We start from the raw sequence: 21,995 nt of genomic DNA, 5'->3' as shown, positions 1-21,995 counted from the left end.
TCTCAAGTTTCACCTCTCCAAAGTAAACTTCCCTGGACCAGGATTTCTCCCAACTTCACTTAATTAGACTACAAACGCCTTGAGGGCAGGAATCTGGTTCCTTTTTTTTTTTTTTAAAATAACCTCAAGGGGTGTTTGGCCAAGAAAAACCAAAACCCTATTTAACTATACTAACTGGTTGATCCAGTAGGGCAAGCCTGAGCAAAAATTCACAGTGGAACAAATCTGTTCACTTCCCAGACTTGGGTTTTCACATTTACACAGAAAGGTAAATTTTCTCTATGAACTACAATCTCACTTTCAAAAGACTAGATTTCTAATAACCTTCCAAGAAATCACATGAGAAATACATACCCTAACCTGCAAATCAGGGCAAATAAGCAATTATTATTAATACGCTGGAGCTATCATCTCCCATGCTCTTACAATGTATTAGGCAATCTGCTATGAGCTCTTTAAGAAGTAGACACTGTTACTACCACCCATTTTACAAATATGGAGGCAGGTTCAGAGAGGACAAGTAACTTGTCCAATGTCACACAGCTGGTAATTGATGAAATAGGGGTTCTGCCCAACACTCCCTAATCTTGCTCTATATCACTACACCCAAATTCTTCTTTCTGCTTCATTTTAAAAAGTCTTTATTTTTCAAGAGTTATAATTAAGGTCTATAAAGCACTTTAAGATCCATGCCACAGGGGCCCAAAGGATACTTGTGGCCTTTATGTGGATCACAAAACCAGTCATCTTGTCCTGGCCTTCCCAACATTTCTTGAGACTTTTTTCCTGTCTCCTTGGAGAAACATGCTGGAACTAAATTCAATCTCCAGTGACTATGAAACTCCTGTGACATCTGAGCCTGAGGGTTCTAGTTCTTACTTGACTCAGTACATTTTACTACAGGTGTGTCTCTGACTAAGAACAAGGAAGCTCATACAATAAAAGAACACCCAAAGCAGAACATGTTTTTATTATCCACAACACGCAACTCCTCTTCCGGCTCAGAACCTCAACCATCAACTGGGGGAAAAAATGTGAAATCACAGCATCAATTTCAACTATTTAACTGGAATGCCAACAAGGGCGGTCAGATCAGCAACATGGAGAAGCGGGTGGGGAAGGAATTCTGGTTCCAGCCCGGCATCAATTTTTGGAATGACCTTGGTTCAACACTTGCTTCTAACCTCCCAACAATAGAGATTTAAATAATCTGAAGGAAAAAGAATATAGTTAGCACCCAACAAGATAAAATCACGATACTGGCCTATATTCAGAACGGCCAAGAATTCCACTTCAATTCAACAAAAAATGATAAAGTATAAATATATAACCAGGGACTTCCCTGGCAGTCCAGTGATTAAGACTCTGTGCTTCCAGTGCTGGGGAGGCAGCCCAAAAAAATAATTAATTAATTAATTAAATATATAACTAGCTCATTTTAAAAAATAAAATCATGAGCTGAAAAGGGCTTTTCAGCTGACCAAGCAACTGATTACCAGTAAGACATCACTCAAGGAGTTATAATAAAAATGCTTTTATCCCATAATTCAAGAAGACACATGCACCCCAATGTTCATTGCAGCACTATTTACAATAGCCAGGACATGGAAGCATCCTAAATGTCCATCGACAGACGAATGGAGAACGAAGGTGTGGCACATATATACAATGGAATATTACTCAGCCATAAAAAGGAACGAAATTGGGTCATTTGTAGAGACATGGATGGATCTAGAGACTGTCATACAGAGTGAAGTAAGCCAGAAAGAGAAAAACAAATATCGTATATTAACGCATATATGTGGAACCTAGAAAAATGGTACTGATGAACTGGTTTGCAGGGCAGAAACAGAAACACAGATGTAGAGAACAAATGTATGGACACCAGGGGGGGAAAGTGGGGCGGGGGTGGGGGTGGGGGTGTGATGAATTGGGAGATTGGGATTGACATGTATACACTAATATGTATAAAATGGATAACTAATAAGAACCTGCTGTATAAAAAATAAATAAAATTCAAAAACCAAAATGCTTTTATCTACTGCAGTAAGAAAAGGAAGAATGAAAATCTCCAAGCAATCCTGTTCTTTCAGTTTCACAGTAGCAGCTGCTTGTCCAATGTGGCACTGGATCACTTCCTGTGCTTCTGAATTATTAGATACCTGACTTTCCAGTTACCAAATCAAATCACATTTGTCCTTCTAGTGAGCTGTCCTTTTAAGAAACCTGTCTGAACTGGACTGTGAGCCCACCCTCCCATCCTTGACCTTCACACAGTGCTTGGTACACAGGCATTTAGCAAATTTCTGGTAAATGAAATTTTATAATTATCATTGCATTTCATAATTTTAAATTCAAGTATGTTGTTACCATATGGTTTTTCTATGCCAAGTGGACTGAGCATATCGTCAGTGCTAACTCAAAAAAAAAAAAAAAAAAAGACTCATTTCTTAAAGGCTGTTACCAAATAGCTCATTTGCAAAGGAAAAGTGACTTTTCAATTTCCATCATGCTTCAGTCAAATACTTTTAATAAAAGCCGAGAGAAAAGGTATATTTAAAAAGCACAGGGCCTCCCTGGTGGCGCAGTGGTTGAGAGTCCGCCTGCCGATGCAGGGGATACGGGTTCGTGCTCCGGTCTGGGAGGATCCCACATGCCGCGGAGCGGCTGAGCCCGTGAGCCATGGCCGCTGGGCCTGCGCATCCGGAGCCTGTGCTCCGCAACGGGAGAGGCCACAGCAGTGAGAGGCCCGCGTACCGCAAAAAGAAAAAAAAAAAAAAAAAAAAAAAGCACATACCTGGTAGGTCACTATATCCATTTGACTATTCCAACAGCTTAGGAAATCCAGATTTTTCAATGTTTTGAAAAGGAAATTAATATGATCACATAGTTTATTTTCTAAATGAGATAACTGAAGCAACGGGCTTAGTAGCTGGGCCAGAGACTGCTGGCTGGCACCCAGTGCCGGTTTCCCCCTTTTTCCATAGTAAAATAACTTTTAGCTGGGCATAGGGCCATAGAAAGCCTGCGCACAGCAACGAAGACCCAATGCAGCCAAATTAATTAATTAATTTTAAAAAAATATTGAGCCATCAATATGACTTGGAAACCAATTACTCAGCACAGATGGTGGTGTAGTATTGGAGCTACATCCCAGAGCGCCCTGTTGTATTAGGACATTTCCCCATTAGTTGCTGGATTGTGGCAAAATATGGGGGGGGGGTGTCCTATGGGAAGAGTGGCCAGGGCAGTGTCGAAGGACGCTCGGGAGATGGGGGAAAGCTCCTACCAACCAGAAGTATTTTGAAAGTTTAACAACTAGCACTACTTCATTGGTATGCACTGGCTAAACATCCGTCCTACTTGGGCCTGTCATTATTGGGATAATATGGTACGTGCTTATCACAGCTACCACCTCCAGCTAGCCCACGCCTTCTTACCTGCCTGGTAACAGACTGGTAAGCCAAAACCGTAATCAGAAATGTGAGGGAGTTCCACCAAGACCTGGTGGGTTCAAGTCCTGGCTGTCCCACCTATTAGCTGGGTGTCATCTGTATGATTATCTGTGAAATGCTGCTACCTAAGTTTTCCCATAGGGTGTTGCAAGGGTCAAATGAAACGTCAAATAACGCTGTTAAGTCCGGTGCAGGGAAGAAGCACTACATGTGATCTTATCAGTATCTGGTGAGCACACATTCCAACAAGCCATTCCAATTGTAACAAGTACATTTTAACGAGCATAGGTCCGGGTGGGGCACAGATGCTGAAGGCATGAGGAATCCCAACAGCTTGGGCTTAAGACTGTCAACTCTAGCTGTTAAAAAGATTCCAGCAACTCTGCTAGCTGAGTAGCCTATAATAATATCAGATGGTAGCATATAGTTTGTGACAGAAACTCATGAAGAGCAGCCAGACACACCTCCGGAATCAGCCATGATCATTAACACAATGCTGAGCAAGCCACTGCACCAGGAAGTGATCCTCTACCTAAGGTGAAAGGAGGAAGGTATAAAATTCTTCACTGCAGCACTGCTTTTAACAGCAAAAGATTAGAAAATGCCTGAATATCCAGATTGGTTCAGTGAATCATGGTTCATGCTTAAAAACGAACACTATGCAGACATTAAAAATACTAAAGAAGCTCTTTATTTACATCAAACAAGCTCTAAAGTATGCCGAGGAAAAAAAAAAAAAGGTTCAGAAGAATACGCGTGGCATGCTATCATGTGTAAAAAAAAAAAAAAAAAAAAAAAAGTAAATTCTTTCACAGGTGTCTGCAAATTTATAAGCAAATATAAACATACACAACCAACTAGTAAAACAACTGTTGTCTCCAGGAAGAATAGGACGACTAGAGACCAGAAGTGCAAGGGTAATCTTTTTTTAGTTTTTATATTTGTACCATGTGAGTATATTACCTATTCAAAGGTAAATTTAAAATGTAATTTAAAAAATGATGTTGGATGATGGACACTGGCTTATTAAAAGCCTTGCAAAGAAAATGACAGAGATAGATGGTCATGGAGGTTAAAAATCAGTGCGCAAATCCCACTACTGGACATATACCCTGAGAAAACCATAATTCAAAAAGTCATGTACCACAACGTTCATTGCAGCTCTATTTACAATAGCCAGGAAATGGAAGCAACCTAAGTGTCCACTGACAGATGAATAGATAAAGAAGATGTGGCACATATATACAATGGAATATTACTAAGACATAAAAAGGAACGAAACTGAGTTATTTATAGTGAGGTGGATGGACCTAGAGTCTGTCATACAGAGTGAAGTAAGTCAGAAAGAGAAAACCAAATACCGTATGCTGACACGTATATATGGAATCTAAAACAAATGGTTCTGATGAATCTAGGGGCAGGACAGGAATAAAGACGGAGATGTAAAGAATGGACTTGAGGACACGGGGAGGGGGAAGGGTAAGCTGAGATGAAGTGAGAGAGTGGCATGGACATATATACACTACCAAGTGTAAAATAGATAGCTAGTGGGAAGCAGCCACATAGCACAAGGAGATCAGCTCGGTGCTTTGTGACCACCTAGAGGGGTGGGATAGGGAGGGTGGGAGGGAGACACAAGAGGGAGGAGATATGGGGATATATGTATATGTATAACTGATTCACTTTGTTATAAAGCAGAAACTAACACACCACTGTAAAGCAATTATACTCCAATAAAGATGTTAAAAAAAAAAAATCAGTGCCCAGAAATCATGAAAAGGCCAACCTCATAACTGCATAGGACAAGCTCACACGTGCTTTCTGTAGGCAGCTGCAGGCAGGCAAGAGTTAGAGACTGAGTTGCACAGCCCATTCCAGAGGTGTGACGACACACCAATAAAGAGGCACATAAACCCGTACCTACTGTGTACCAGGAACTGTGCTGGCCAGCCATCTGGGTGTTACAATCAAGTGCAAATGTATTGTAATGAACAGAGGCTGAAATATACTGAGGAAGGACACATAGCTTTTCAAGGCTGGAGCCCGCTGTGTCCCCCTTTGCCTGGCAAACTAATAAAGCTACTCCTTTTTACTCTTCCAAAAAAAATTTTTTATACACACACACACACACACACATAGTGAAGAGAGGAAATCCAACCAGCTGAGAGGGTGGACAAACTTTCCACCACAGTCAAGTGAGATGCAGAATAAAATGCAATGACATTAGAAAGAGGAACTGTCATTTGGCTATAAAAGTCCACGAAACTGACAGCATTCAGGGGAACATCTCAGCTATGGAGAAACAACACAAAATGCTCACCCCTCACATCTTCCTTTAGAAGGGAATGAATGTGCCCAGTTCAGGAGCATTGCAGGGTTTAAGTGCGGTAAGTACCTTTGACAAATAGCTGCAGGGTTCAATAAATGCCTTTGTCTTAGATGCTGTGGACACTGTCCAACCCAGCCCACAGCAGCCACCTGCCACAGGGAAGAGCGGGAGTGAGTCACTGCCTGAGGCAGTACCTCACCTTACATCTAATCTAAAGCATGAATGAGAGGTGTGGAGGGAGCCTGGGTGGCTTGTTCAGAAACAGACGGGGGGGGGGGGGGGGGGGCTTTCCTGGTGGCGCAGTGGTTGAGAGTCCGCCTGCCGATGCAGGGGACACGGGTTCGTGCCCCAGTCTGGGAAGATCCCACATGCCGCGGAGCGGCTGGGCCCGTGAGCCATGGCTGCTGAGCCCGCGCTCCGCAACAGGAGAGGCCACAGCAGTGAGAGGCCCGCGTACCGCAAAAAAAAAAAAAAAAAAAAAAAAAAAAAAAAAAAAGAAACAGAGGGGGTAGGGATTCCCCATGGGGAACACACAACCGCTTCTGCGTGCTCAACCGCAATCCCAGGCCCGGTTCCTCATGGAGAAACGGTTATCTCAGAAACTCGGGATGGCAACTTTTTTTTTTTTAATTAATTTATTTATTTTGGGCTGCATTGGGTCTTCATTGCTGCGCACGGGCTTTCTCTAGTTGCGGTGAGCGGGGACTACTCTTCGCTGAGGTGCGCAGGCTTCTCATTGCAGTGGCTTCTCTTGTAGAGGACAGGCTTCTAGGCGTGCGGGCTTCAGTAGCTGTGGTTCGCAGGCTCTAGAGCGCAGGCTCAGTAGTTGTGGTGCATGGGCTTAGCTGCTCCGCGGCATGTGGGATCTTCCCCGGGCCAGGGCTCGAACCCGTGTCCCCTGCATTGGCAGGCGGATTCTTAACCACTGCGCCACCAGGGAAGCCCAGCAACTCTTTTTGATGAGTACAGATTTTCAAAGAAATTTGGTGGAACTTGAACAGATCAGCTTAAGCTTCCAGTGACATTTTATAAAAACAGATACATTGGCTAGATTGATCCCTGCAAGGGTGGGCAGTGGAGGTCGAAGACAGGGAGGGGCTCAAGTGTGGAGAGAGCTCTGGACACTAGGGGAAGGAGGGGTGGAGGGGCAGCTCTGCCGGTAGCTGGCTGCATGACTGACAACAAATCCTAGGCCTCCAGTTCTTTATCTATAACATGAGAGAGACGGACTACCTTTCTAGATCATTCCCTGGGTTCCTTCCTAACTTCTGCAGGGGGTAAGTAGTTTTGGTAGTAAAGCAAGACACAAAAGCAATATGACTACTCTTTGTGCATGTGTGGGGGTCAGATTTCTTTTAAAGCACGTTTCTGTTTTATTTGTGAAGAATGACGCACGTCAGGCTCCACGTTAAAGCAAACACAGATAAATCAGTCCCAACCTCTTGCCTTCAGAGGGCCCACAATTCAGAACCACCAGTAAGCTTTATTTTGACAGCTCCCAAATAGCTTACTAGAAATTTCATAATGAAAACATCAATAAGAACAAAGAAAGCCTACTAAACTCAACAGATTCTGGGCAATACAGAAAATTAGTCTTGTGACTGGGAAATTAGTCATTAGAAATCCAAAGAGACAATGAACAAGGGAAAACGATAATTGAATACCTGGGAGCAACTTTAACAGGGCTCTAAAGAAAGCAGGGGGTGGGTGGGTAGGGAGGGTGGTATGAACAAAGTATGTGCAAGACAAGCTAAAGCCGGCCTTACCAACAGGGACAGCTGTCAGTCTAATCTGATGTTCCCGAACACACACTTCCTCCTGAACATCAACCCGTGAAGGTGCCACTGTCACATCAAACCTCAGCTGCACCTGCACGCAGTGTACCACTGAAATCGGTTTCACTTCAAAGCTACTAAGAGGTAGGTAGGAAGAGTAGCAAGATAAAAGAAAGAAACAGCCAGGTTTTTTTTTTAATCTGTTGCCATTTCCTCATAACTTAGCAAAAAACTGAAAACAAATTACTTTGGTTTCTCAAAGAATATGCATGAGGAGCCCTAGGGTTCCACAAATGGAGTCAAGGGCACAGCTGCTGAAATCAACCAGGAGCCGTCCTTTACCAGATTGGAAAGACATACTAAGCTAGGAGACTGGAATTTTTTTTTTTAACATCTTTATTGGAGTATAATTGCTTTACAATGGTGTGTTGGTTTCTGCTGTATAACAAAGAGAATCCATTATATGTATACATATAACCCCATATCCCCTCCCTCTTGCATCTCCCTCCCACCCTCCCTATCCCACCCCTCTAGGGGGACACAAAGCACGGAGCTGATCGAGGAGATGGAATTTTTAACATCATAAATTTGTTAAAATTTTAATTCCATTGCCACTAATCTATGTTAGAATATCATATCAGATGATATGATTTAGCACAATTCTATGTTTAGGTATTTAAGTTTGGTTTATCAATACTTTATGGCCTCATAATAGGGTCATCCTGAAGGGTAAGTTGTGACAAAGTGAGAGAGTGGCATGGACATATATACATTACCGAACATAAAATAGATAGCTAGTGGGAAGCAGCCGCATAGCACAGGGAGATCAGCTCGGTGCTTTGTGACCACCTAGAGGTGTGGGATAGGGAGGGTGGGAGGGAGGGAGATGCAAGAGGAAGAGATATGGGAACATATGTATATGTATAACTGATTCACTTTGTTATAAAGCAGCAACTAACACCATTGTAAAACAATTATACTCCAATAAAGATGTAAAAAAAAAAATAGGGCCATCCTAATTTCAGGGCACTCCAGAAGAAGTTTAAGGAGTACAGGGGTGTTCACAACCATGTGGGTGTTTAACACTACTGAACTGTATACTTTAAAATGGTTAAGATGATAAATCTTATGTGTGTTTCACCACAGTTTTTTTTAAAAATAAGTAGTAGTACTAATATCAGGGCATAAAGGATCATTCTAAAGAAATAGTCATCCCACTTCCTATTTTCTACAAGACTTCAGTGTATTTGGGAAATTAACTCAAAGGGCTTAACAAGTGCCTTTTGGGTACCCATTTCTGTCTATCAGATTGGAACCAAAAATGGACAAGCCATCAGCCTTGCTCTTAAGAAGCTCACAATCCAGCAGGAATAATGTCCATCAGGGAGACATTTAGAGAGTGCCTTCCATATGCAGGGGATTTGGCCAGGCCAAGAGGGCAAACAGATGCTGTCTTACATGCAAGCACCTATACATACATCAGCAGAGGCTAACTAACGCTGACCTGGAGAATTCTGAGACTCAGCTGGAAGAAGTGCTACGGTCATTTGGAGTGCCCCCAGTTGGCAAGGGGGAAAGGGCAACAGTGGCTGTGTATTTGCTATCGCTATACCAGGCCATTATGGGGGAAAGACATTTAAAAATGTAAGATACTGTTCTATTAAGAGCAAGACCACAGGGTACAGGTTCAATTACAGGAATCGCCTACCAAGCTGTAGATGTGTATGGCATAGCACCTGGTGAACTGGGCATTGGGCAGCTGGGTTCCAGGGCTCATGCCGCTACTACCTAGTTGTCGCTCGACGTTCCTGGGTGTCAGTCACCCCTCTGCAGAGAAAGGGTTGCGCCGGTCAGTGGTTCAACCATTTTCTCAGAAGCCCTGACTGACAGGGGAGATGAACAAGTATGGGGGCATAGCCCAAGATGACCGCCAAAAGCTTGAACTGTCTTTAAAGCCTTGTGTTTTATATTAAAAACTTACTCATATTTCATTCTGCACTATACTGAGATAACTTTTTTTTTTTAATAACTCACCACCATGCCACCTCCAAAAGATGTTCCCTAATGAATCTGTGGTACACCCCAGGGTGAGGGTGGCAAGGTCCTGATGAGCCACACTTGCGTAACTGCAGAGATATTCTATATCCTTTTGGATTCAGATTTACCTCAAGCTACCTCTTTAGCCAATAACACTTTTCTTGAAAGAAGAGACTGAAAACTGCCAGTATTTTAGAAGCCACAGTGCCACTTAGTCTCGCTTTCTACCTCCCTGACAACTCAACAAGGCCATACATCATTTTTGTTCAATGCTCGCAGTGAAATGCTGCATACGTTGACCTTGATCACCAAGACAATCAATCCGGCCAGGGAACAGGAAGCCGGGCCTCGGCACCCCTGTGTGTTGCCCGCTCACTCTCACCCAGCACGGTACCCACCCACCTGCCAATGCCCCACCCCCACCATGTCCACCCAGCCTGCAGGACACACGGATGCTGTGCTGTCTGAGACAAAACCAGATTCCGGAGCTGCAGACACTCCTACATGGGAAACGTCCACCCAACACATAAAGTGAGCCTTATAAGAATTTAACAAAATAAGAAGCTGTGCTTCTCTGTAGCTCAAATATAGCATAAGAAACTGGAAATCCTTAAAGGGTTTTGCCTTGTTTCCATCTTCTCTTCCTTCCTCCAAGTCCCGTATTTCCCCTTCCTCTCTTCAAGGCAATGTGATAGTTCCCATCTATCTGTGAACCTCCCCCCGGACTCTGGGGGCAACTTCACCTTTCATCTGACCCCCAAAGGGTAACCTCTGCTGTCTGCCAGACAGTAAAGATAAGATAGCTACAAAACTCCCCCACGTGAGGGGATTATAGTACGATTTTACTCTAAGGCAGCCACAACAGGAAAGGCTAGTGTTACTGGACGTGATGGGCATGACGCTAAGGGCTTCACACTCACTACATTCCATCTTCACAACTCTACGGGGTACTTATCATTAGTGCGTCCATTTTACTGATGAGCACAAGCAACTCGCCCAAGGTCAAGTCAACAGAATGTGAAGCAGCTGGGATTCAAACTCCACACTGCTTTGCCTCTAGAATGGAGTTCTTACCCCTACAAGGCAAACTTCTATGCAGGTACTGAGTAAATTAGGGTTAATGATCTATTACTATTCACTGAGAAATTAAAAGCAACCAGGAAAACCTCACAGTCTCCCACCAAGATCACTACCCACCGACCTGCATCCGGGCCCCTTTATTCTGTGGTGTGATGAGCTACCTGTGCTCCAGTAACCAGGCTAACTTCTCCACTGGTGTATCCCCCTCTCACCTACTCACAGACATCACACCGGCCACTCTCCCCACTGCTGCCTTCACTTTTCCCTTTCTACTGAATTATCCTCATCAGCAGACCAGCTCACTGTCACTTCCTCCCCTTTAAAAAAAAAATAAGATTCCCTCTTGACCCCAGTTTCCTCTCCAGCTCTTGCTCCGCTCCCCTCTTCAGCAAAACTCAGAGTCCCTATTCTTTTTAAATTTATTTATTTAATTTATTTATTTTTGGCTGCGTTGGGTCTTCATTGCTGCACGCGGGCTTTCTCTAGTTGTGGTGAGCAGGGGCTGCTCTGTTGTGGTGCACGGGCTTCTCATTGCGGTGGCTTCTCTTGTTGTGGAGCACGGGCTCTAGGCGCATGGGCTTCAGTAGTTGTGGCACGTGGGCTCAGTCGTTGTGGCTGGCGGGCTCTAGAGCGCAGCCTCAGTAGTTGTGGCGCACAGGCTTAGTTGCTCCGCGGCATGTGGGATCTTCCCAGACCAGGGCTCGAACCCGTGTCCCCTGCATTGGCAGGTGGATTCTTAACCACTGTGCCACCAAGGAAGCCCAGAGTCCCTATTCTTTGCCTCCAATTCCTCTTCTAGTCTCTCACCAACCCACTCCAACCAGGCATTGCTCCCACTCCACTCCACAAGGCTTCTGATAAGGTCACCAATGGCCTCCATACTGCTAGGCCAGGGATCAATTCTCAGCGTCATCTGACACAACTGATTGATCACTCCCTCTCTGAAACACCTGCATCATGTGGCTTCCAGGATAGCACATCACCTAGCTCCCCATCTTACTGGCCATCCCTCTCCGTGCCTGGTGCTGGTCCCCCCATCTCCCTAACCTCTACGTGGGGAGTGCCTTGCAACTGTGTCCTTAGTCTCTATCTTCACTTCCTTGGTGAACGCATTCATTCAGCCCACCATTCTAAATACAACCTGGAAGCCCGGGGCTCTACTATTTGTATCTCCAATCCAAACCTTTCCACCTAAACTTCAGACTCATATTCTTCGACTGCCTTCTCGACAACTCCACTTGATGTCTAGACATCTCAAGCCTAGGATCTCCAAAATTAAACTCCTGCTCTTCACCCTAAATCCATTTCTTCTATAGTCCACCCTAAACCATTGAATGACAATGGTTTTCTCTTCCAGCTTTTCTCTCTCTTATGTCTAGTCCATAGGAAATCCTGTTGACTGTACTTTCAAAATATATCCAGAATCCAACCACTTCTCACTATCGTCACTGCTACTATCCACTATCATCTCTTACCTATGATTAAAAGGACCCTCCTCATTAAGATCACTACATCTATATACTTGAGTCTATTCTCAGTAATGTAGCAGCTAGAGAAATCCATTTAAAATCTAAGTCAGAATATGTCATACTCTTCTCAGAATCCTCCAATGGCTCTCCATCTCATTCGAGAGTAAAAACCAGTCTTTCAAAGACCTATAAGGCTCTACACAATTTGGCTCCAAGGAGACTATAGGCTTCCTTGCTGTTCCTGAACATGCTAGGCATGCTTCTGCCTCAGGGCCTTTGCACTTGCTGTTCTCACCACCAGGGATACCTTGCCCCCCAATATTGACATGGCTTGCACCTTCTCAGTGAAGTCTTCCCTGCCCGATGGCCAATCACTCCCTACCCCACTCCCACTCTTTGGTCCCTCTCTCCACTTCATTTTCCCCTGTATCACTATTACCATCTAACATAATACCCCTATTTAGTCTCTTCCATCAGAACCTAAGTAGGAATTTTATCTATTTTGTTTGCTGCTGTATCTCTAGCCCTAGAACGGTGCCTGAGTATTTATTAGCAACTTTTATATGGGAAAAAGAAGAAGCTGGTTATGGTTTCTCTAGCTAGTCCACAGCATACTCCCCTCCAAGTTTTTACTTGGTCCTCATGTTCAAGTAAGGATAAAAATCCTTATATATTTTAGGTTGAAATATACAACATATATGCAAATACATAGAAATATACGAGCTTACAAAAGACCAATTTCTTATCCTATGTAGTGAAAAACCTTCTCTGTTGGCTTCTGGTTGGTGGTGTGGCTAAGCTGAGGGGATCATCCTCTGAGGGTCCCCAGGACGCTTCTCCACACTCCCACACGCTTTCTCAGTTCATCTCTGTAGCAGCCTTGGGCCCTTTCTGAATACACGGCTTAGAAAGTACTTTTCTTTCTAAACTGGCTGGTCTGACATGGAATGTGAAAAGACTTTACCACGTGCTGTGCATTAAAACACTTCTCCAGCTGGCCCCCAAAGTCTTCCCTTAAGGTCTGGACCATCTAATTCAGTGGGTCTCTCCTTCGATCTTCCCCAGGACCCTATCCTTGATCCTCTAGAAGGCCCAACAGAGTCCAGGGCCATCTCCTTTTACACTTGTGGGTTCGTGCAGAGACTCTTCATCACGCAGATCTGAAAGCCAGATCTCAACTTTTTCTGAGTATTGTCCTAAGTTGGCCCGTGGGCCTACTCTCAGTAGCAGCCATGAGGCCTCAGTGGCAAAGCCATTTTCCTAGAATCATGTCTGCATATCCACTTGAGCACATCTAAACCTCTTTAAGCTTTTCCTTCTTTAAAAACTCTTAGGTTTATTTGTGTCCCAGCAAAGGTGAATTCCATATGCCCAATCAATAGTTTTTCAACAACCTCACATTCACTCCAGGTATTTTAAATATCTTTTCCTACCTATCTCCAATCTCTCCAGAGCCTTGTAGAATTCTAAACATTTCCATTTCACTACTTCAAAATACCTTTGTTCTCAAGGGACAGATGAAACTACACTGCCAGGATGAGGGGGATCAGCCATCACCTGACCGGAGGTATCAGTGGGAAGGGGACCCAGGAAAGATTTTTTTTACTCTCCTCAGCAAAGAGAGGGAGTACAGAACTTCAAACTCGCAGTGCTACTGAATGGGCCATTCACACCAAGGAGCGACCATTCCACACCTACACTATGCTCACTCTAATGGGATCCTCTAGTTAACTTTATATCATGTTGCTTTATCGGGACCACAGAAGACTGACCACTTGATCAATGGCAGTAAACCCTGAAGACAAGGACTCTGGTTCTGCAAAGACAAAAGGTTAACTGGCTCAGGAGACCTACAGTTCAGTGACATCCTACGCTCTGGGTCTGAAACAATTTATTATCATGTGTATCCCTCCCTCTCTCTCTCTCTCTCACACACACACACACACGATTAAAATAACTTCAGTACAAATGAATGTCCTTTTCAAAATGAAGAAAGTGTAGCAACACTGATATCACCGAGCAAAGCAAGCACACACCACAGGTAAATAGGCATTACCCTGTGCTTTGTTTATTCTTCATATCACTAACCAGTGTGCCCCTTGCATAGCATACCAAAGTTTATTTTTATTTCTATACTCCCATTGGCTACGTATATAGCCAATTTCTCTAAAAGGTTTTTCTTATATCTGAAATGGCTTTTCAAAAAAAGTAATCTTCGGATTGTATGACATGTAAAACATATCCAGCTGGTTGGCAAATAAACATGCGAGCAGACAACCAGGGCTCCATGTCACTTGTCTTTGCCTTCTGCACTTTCTTTTGTGGCACTTTCCCCATTCCTCCTAATTTAATTCGGAACAGTCATCTCTACCATTTAATTGGTTTTCGAGACTTGAAGTTTTCTAAAGTCTTTTTGCCGATTTGGGATTAGATGAAGTGACAGCAATATCCAACGCTGGAATCCAGTACTGTGGCCGTGTGGGGAAGGTGGGCTGCTACACTGTGGCCTATGAAGGTGTCATTCTGCAAACACACCAACCACGGATCAGGTGAACTGATTTAGAATTGTCTTGCCCTGTTTATCGAAACGGAAAAGCCAGACAGCAGTGGTTTAGATGGTGATCATTCTACCCTGCTACTAGGCTAATAAGGACCTACACTGCTGAAGAGCCAATTGACCTGTCCCAGTTCACAACTAATTCACAATTAGCCTCAACTGAGTTCCAAGAGATCTCTGTATGCAATTCTAAGCGCCAGTTTAACAGACAAACTAAAATCTGCTAGAACATGACCTTCACACTTTGTCCGTGCATCTTTCAACTTTAGGCAGCTTCATCATCAACAAATCAGATCCAGCTTTGCACAAGCTCCTTCCTACCATACATTAATGCCAAAGGACTAAGAAAAATAAATCGTCATCAGCCCTGCCCTGGCTGGAGTGCACATTACCCAGCCTACCAGGAATAAGGGGGGAGCTGAGACTTTCAAAGTCACAGAGGTCTGAGAAGATCTGGAAACCAGACAGTATGAATCACTCCACCCTGTAACTGCACAATCCACCCTCCGTGGGTACCCAGGCCCGAAGTCCCTGCCGTCCAGAACTTCATCATCCCCGCACCAGTCTGCCCGTTCATCTCCTCTGCTTACTGAAACCCTGCTGGTGTTTTATCTACCGCGTGGCAGCTACCAAAAGGACACAAGGCGTGGTTCTTCTGAGGTGTACTTTCCAAACATGTAGCTATAGAATGGATGCGAAGGGAGGATGGACACTTGAACATTACCCAAATCAAACCCCAAAGGAGAAAGCACACACTGCACAGGCCGGGAAGCATGGAAGAGGTGGACTGAGAACCAACTTGCCCAACATGTCATGGCCACTTCACCTCTCACAGCCTTGGTTTCCACATTTATTTAACACACACACAAAATGCTTATTACTCTGAGTCAGGACTAGTCTAAGGTGCAATTATCCTCACTTTACAGCTGAGGAAAGAGACCCAGAGAGATGACGTATTGTGATTTATAATAATATATTTGGTTTTCCTTCCACTGTTCCTGCCACAGAGCTCCTAAAACCCTTGGAATTTCCTAAGTGAGGAGAGCGACAAAGATGTCTTTTGTTATGTTAATGAGATGGCCAAGGGACTGCACCTGGGAGGGGGGCTGGTTGCCAGGAGAACCGGGCACTTGATTAGAGGGTTGGAACTTTCAGCCCCACCTTCCCGACCTCGACCTCTGGGGAGGGAAGAAGGGCTGGAGGTTGAGTTCAATCAGCAATGGCTAATGATTTAATCAACTGTGCCTATGTATCGAAGCCTCCATAAAACCCCAAAAGGATGGAGTCTGGAGAACTTCGGGGTTGGTGACCACGTGGAGATTTGGGGAGAGGCGCATGCTAGGAGAGAGCACAGAAACTCTACTTTCCCCATACGTTGCCCTATGCACCTCTTCCACCTGGCTGTTCTTGAGTTATATCTTTTTACAATAATCTGGTAATCTAGTAAATAAAATGTTTCTCTGAGTTCTGAGAGCCACTCTAACAAATTAATCAAACCCAAGAAGGGGGTCATGGGAACCTCCAATTTATAGCCAGTCCGTCAGCACAGGTGACAACCTGGACTTGACATGGGCATCTGAAGTGGGGGAGAGGCAGTCTTGCAGGACTGAACCCTTAATCTGTGGGATCTGATGCCACCTCCAGGTACAGAGTGTCAGAATTGAGTTGACTAGTATCTGAGAATGGCTGGGCGGTGTATGTGGAAAACCCCTACACGCTGGAATGCGGAGCAGAATTATAGGTATCCTGCACACTGTCACAACTAGTAAATGGCAGAGCAGGATTTGATCCCATCTAGCTCTAGACTCTAGTTGGGATCTAGACTCTAGCTCTAGAGTCTGCTCTTATCCACTACGCTATTTTTGCCTTCTGTGTGAAAAAGGAAAGCTCATCTAGCTCAATCTTAGAAAACTTTATGAACAGATTCTTAGATCACATCTATGGAAACTAGTACAATAGATCTGAACTGAGTCTAGAATTATATTTTTTATAAAGAGATTCCCCAAGTTACCTTGATGACCAGCCAGATTTGAGAACCCCTAAGGTTCCTTGCAAATATAGTTATTTGATTCTAAACTTGTACCCAAAAACACAAGGGTAAGATGAGCAGTAAAGCTCCCAGGGCCCTTTACTGCAGGGCTCAACCTTGACCACCCTTCCAAAAGGCCATTAGCTCTCGGTTGAGACACGTGATCCACTCGGTTCACCATTCTACAGCTCCCACTGGAGGGGGTCAGCAGCTTCCTCACCATTGCACTTAAGAGTTACATGTATCCAAGATTCCCTTACTAACCATGAATAAGTAAAGCTTTAGCCATCAATTCACAAGTGCCCCCACATTCTTACTTCCATCTGCCCTCCACACCCTTGTCAAGTAGCTTCCAGGATCTTAAGCTATGGCCATCCTTCTCTATCTAGTCTCGTTTTAACAACCAGCAGATCCTGAGTACGCACTGCAGTGCAGGTCAGCCTGTATTTCTGGGGTTAAGTTCTAAAGCCTGCCTTTAAGGCAAAAGTCAAGTGTAATTAAAAATCACCCATGGGGCTTCCCTGGTGGCGCAGTGGTTGAGAGTCTGCCTGCTGATGCAGGGGACACGGGTTCGTGCCCCGGTCCGGGAAGATCCCACATGCTGCGGAGCGGCTGGGCCCGTGAGCCATGGCCGCTGAGCCTGCGCGTCCGGAGCCTGTGCTCCGCAACAGGAGAGGCCACAACAGTGAGAGGCCTGCATACCGCAAAAAAAAAAAAAAAAAAAAAATCACCCATGAAAAAAAAAAATCAGTAATAAAAATCCCTCAGCTGGGACCTGGGCCCCTGAAAACTCAAAAACCAAGAATTAAGGTCTTGTGGAATCTTTGCGTTACCACCATAGCTTCTCTTTCCCTGGGGGCAGCAGAGACCAATGCCTACGGTGAGCAGGGAAGGACAGGGGGCTAAATAAAGGGATTTCTCCGTCTCTACCCTGAGCTGGAAAAATTGATTTCACAAGTTAAACTGAGTGTATGATATGACTCCATTGTACTTGCAAGGCATATGCTACCTGCTATCAGGCAAAGAAATGAACGTTGAGACCCCTGCCCTCACATAACCTATAATCCAGCTGGGGGAGATTAGATCATCCTCTGAAAATGGCAGATAACCGTTAAACATAAAACCATCAGAACATGATACGAAGGGATACGGACCTTCAAAGGAAGAAGAAGTGCTGTAGTATGGGTTGGGCTCAAAAGGCTTTCATGGAGAAATTTAAACTGGTTCTTACAACATGATTATGTTCTTCAAGGTGGGCTGACTCGGAACCAACCAGGGTTCCAGGTAAAACTGACCCTGTCACTTAAGCAAAGGATAGTATTTTCTATTATGTCTCCACTTTCTATCTTGAAAGTGCCAGATAATTCACCTGCCACTCTGTCCATAGCAATATGTTAAGTCAAGGTTCTTAGGGGAACCAGGCACCATAGTTCCAGTACTATTTGGTTACAAAGCTTAAATTAAATCTTGATATTACTGTTATGCTAAAATAGAAAATTATACAACTAAGAACACAGTACTTGCTTCTTTACAATAGTGTAAAACTTTATTACATGAGGATTTCACCTGACTTTCCCGACATATTATTTATACCACAAAAATACTTTTCTTTTTTGACCCCTAAGTCATTACTTGGATGGGCTCACACCAGCCTGTGTTCAAATTAAACTTGTCCATTTCTGCTTTCTTGCAGAGTCCTAAGATCTCCTCCAAGTCTCCCTGCCCATTTTGGCTCTTTCTTGACTCTGAGGACTCAAGGTGACCGAGACAGTCCCTGGACGATGGCCCTGGGCCACATGGCACTCTGAATGAATGCAAGGAAGCAAGTACTTAAGTACACATCCTGGACACAGTTCTGATCCTGAGCTGGCTCCAGTCACCCCTCACTGGGCTTTTTCAGAAGGGGAAGGAGTGACAGGCAAAGAAGGACCCGGAAGCTGATCCAAGGCCAGCTGGAATAAGGGTCAATAGGAAGAGAGTCCAGGCACAGATATTTAAATAGACAGCCTGACCCACATGGGGAGCAATTTAATAAATCAACCTCACATAGCACATTTCCAAAATTCAGATGCTGGCCAATTTCTCCAGGTCTGAAAGACACTTCTGACTTTTCCTTTTAGAGGTGAAATGAGCATGAGTCAGAAATACCAAGTTCAAATCCAGATTTTGTTAAGATTCTGCTTAAGCACTCATGAGACTTCAGACATTTCCTAACTTTCAGCTTCAGTTTCTTCATCTATAAAGGGAGCTAGTTGGGCTAGATGATCTCTAGTTCAGTAAACACGATTTTAAGAGCGGGAGCATCACAAGTCTGAGAAAAACCAAGAGCAAATGTTAAAGAGTCAGAACAGAAGTGACAGTGGGCCTGGAGAGCCTTAGGAAGACAGCAGTGATCAGAAAGTTCCCCAAAATAAGAAAATGGCAATTGGATTAGACCCAGGATTGCTCCCTGAGGATATCACTTATCTCTTCCTTCCAGATTCTGCCCTGCAGTCATACACAGGTCCATCTCTTCCCAGAAGAGCTAAGAGGGATGATTCACAGGATGGACATACCCACAGATACCACCCCCTACTTTCTACCTAGGCAGGGTGACTCAACCTTAACTACCTAAGAGAAATGAAAGATTCCAAGGTCCTCAGACCTCAGTAACTCAACCAACCATCTAATAACCTTTCGGAGTCTGAAACTTCTTTAATACACAGCCGAGGAAAGTTTTACAGTCTCTATTTCAGTTTTACAGTCCCCAAAGTTTTAGGAACACCCAGCATGTTTTAAGGCTCTCAGATACAATATTATTCTGTTATAAGATGTTAAGTAGAGTTTAAGATGTTATTAAATATTTAAATGGCATCGTAGAAAGTTTAACCCACAAAAATCTATGGTTTGTTCCCATAATGCTGCATTCATCTGCTATGCCCACACATCTTTGAAATTTTACTTCTCCTGCCTCAATAAAGTCCCCTGTTCAAGAAATTAACTTTTGTTATAAGTCTAAGATGGATTAAAGTTAAATTGCTTTGAAAATGGGTTTCATAAATGTGACTAAGTTTAAATTACCCAGCCTACAATAACCTTCGACTTTACTCTTTGGCAGAGTGAGAATCACAGGATGCTTAACACCTGTGGCAGGGCACACAGTAGGAATTCAGTTACTGCTTCTAAATGCATCACCGTGTAGTCAGCAAATACCCATGCCAGGCAGGAATCAGGCACTTTGCATGTTATCTCTTAATCCTCACGACAACCCTATCAAGCAGTAATATCTCCGTTTTACAGATAAAGACACTAAGGCTCAAAGTAACAGCTGCTAAACGCGGAGAAGGAATTTTGAGCTCAGGTCTCTCTCACCAGTTCCCTGAAATACTCCCACTGAGCTTTTCCATCAAGTACAGAGTTTAGGAAGCTGGCCCAGAAGTTGTAAGGTCTCAGCCTCACCGGCTGTTATTTACACACACATCCTTTACTGACAAAGGTTACAACTGATGTGGATATGGCCTGTGTGTGCTGGTTCTCCTGGTCGGGCCAGTGCTGCTGGAATACTTTACCAAAAGAAGCAATTGGGCGGGGGGGGGGGGGGGGGCGCAGGGGGAGGGGCGCGGGGAGCAGCATTTGACATAAACCACAGCCCCCTAGAGTGTGGTTACTGCCACACTCTGAGCTCTAAGGAAAGGTACAGCCCCCTTAGAGTGGGCCGCTCCTCTCCTTCAGTCCCTAAGAAGAGCATTTCTAGAAGGTATCAGACCCCAAACACAGGCTGCTTCTTACTTGCAGCAGCTCTAATACAGAAGCCCACCAGAGAGAACAAGTTTTAGCAAGCATGCGGCTAACCATAGTGACAACAGAGATCCTGGCTGAAGTCACGTTTTGCAAATGTCCACCCCCAAGACACTTTTTTGCCCCAGTACTTCCCCTTCACAATCTTTGCTTGAACAAGTATTTCAAGGAAACCACCAGCTTCAGTAGGCATCTGGCGCAGAGAATGCTAAGGAAAATGTATTCCCTCTGCGGGCCCTCGATCATTTCTGCACTAACAAGTTCATTCTCCATATGGGTAGATGCACATCTATATGCTCAAGTATTCAGAGACACTAAATGTCATCCATTCACTGAGTTACCAGAAACCACCTTCCATTTCAAATGTACAGCATAACAATTATTTCTACTGAGAGAAAGCAGAGTATAAGCAGCAGGCCAGGCCTGCAGACCACCCCAACTAATTTCTTTGCTTCACTAGCAGGTGTTACCAGAAGAATCTGACTTTAAGATTCAGGGACCCGCAACATTCACCAATTCCAAAGTTCTCAATTGCTGAAATCAAGAGGTTTCCTCCAGCCCTAAAATCCCATTCCCCTCTCATAAACACAAAGTGCTCTTTCCTGTAGCTGCACTTTGCTTTCTTCGCTCTGTTGGTCCTGGAAGGACCTCAGTTCAACTAAAGGCCTGGGGGGAGGGGGGACCTTTTGTGAGTTTATTTTTCGGTAGCACAGATCAAGAATGTAGCCCACAGCGATTATGGCGACTAAGCTCCCAAATACCCTCTCCAGCCTAAAGAGTTTGATCATGTGGGAACCAAACACTGTCTCCAAAGAAAAGGAGAGGCTAAGAGTGCCGGTCTCCACTTTCTCCAGGGAAGAGCACCGCTCTGCCATGGTGCGGGGCTGTCACTTCCAAACCTTGTTTGCAAAGCACCAGCCCAGATCGGACATTTTGCTTTCACCCCTCGGCAGGGCCTGCCCAGTGCAGGGGCCCAGAGGGTCTCGGGTGGCGCCGGACGCTTTGGGGCTTGGGCGACGGGTCGGCCACACCATTAAGAGGGTCTTGTTTTCTCAGCTGATCTAGCCTGCGAACAGGTGCGTGGTTAGTTCCATCTTTTTGAAAAGGGGAAAGGCATGTAAAAGTCTCTCCTACTAGAGCACCCGCCCTTCGGGGAAAGCCTCGCAGGACGTGATAAAAGGTGGCTTTCCAACTTCTGCGGGGCGCGCGAGTCTGCGGGGGGCCACGGTGCTCTCTGTGAGTTTGGGAACGGCCTGGATCTCCCTGAACGTCCCTCCCAGTCACCTCACCGCAGCGTACAGCGACCCTCCACCCCACGTCACCCCCGCCTAGCACACACGTGAAGCTCAGCAAAGCATGCCACCTGCGGGTTCCCAGCAAACACGCCCAGAGGGAAGGACCGCCGGAAAGCACTTTGTTTGAAAAAAAAAAAAAAAGTAAACTCTCCCGGGGCCGAGGACAGCCCCGCCTGGACCGGGGCCGCGGTC

At 44.7% G+C, this 21,995-nt stretch overlaps 1 protein-coding gene across 2 annotated transcripts in view; it reads right to left on the bottom strand.

Annotated features, from left to right (window-relative positions):
• The window catches only part of ITGA6 (integrin subunit alpha 6), a 78,218-nt gene that overhangs the window by 55,604 nt on the left and 619 nt on the right, over nt 1-21,995 (bottom strand). The gene's annotated exons all lie outside the window — the stretch shown is intronic.

This window comes from Mesoplodon mirus (genome assembly GCF_964341445.2).
Source record: "Mesoplodon mirus genome assembly, chromosome: 8".
In the NCBI taxonomy this organism is placed as follows: domain Eukaryota; kingdom Metazoa; phylum Chordata; class Mammalia; order Artiodactyla; family Ziphiidae; genus Mesoplodon; species Mesoplodon mirus.
Note: the sequence above shows the minus strand (reverse complement) of the source record. Positions and strands in the feature narration are given on the sequence as shown.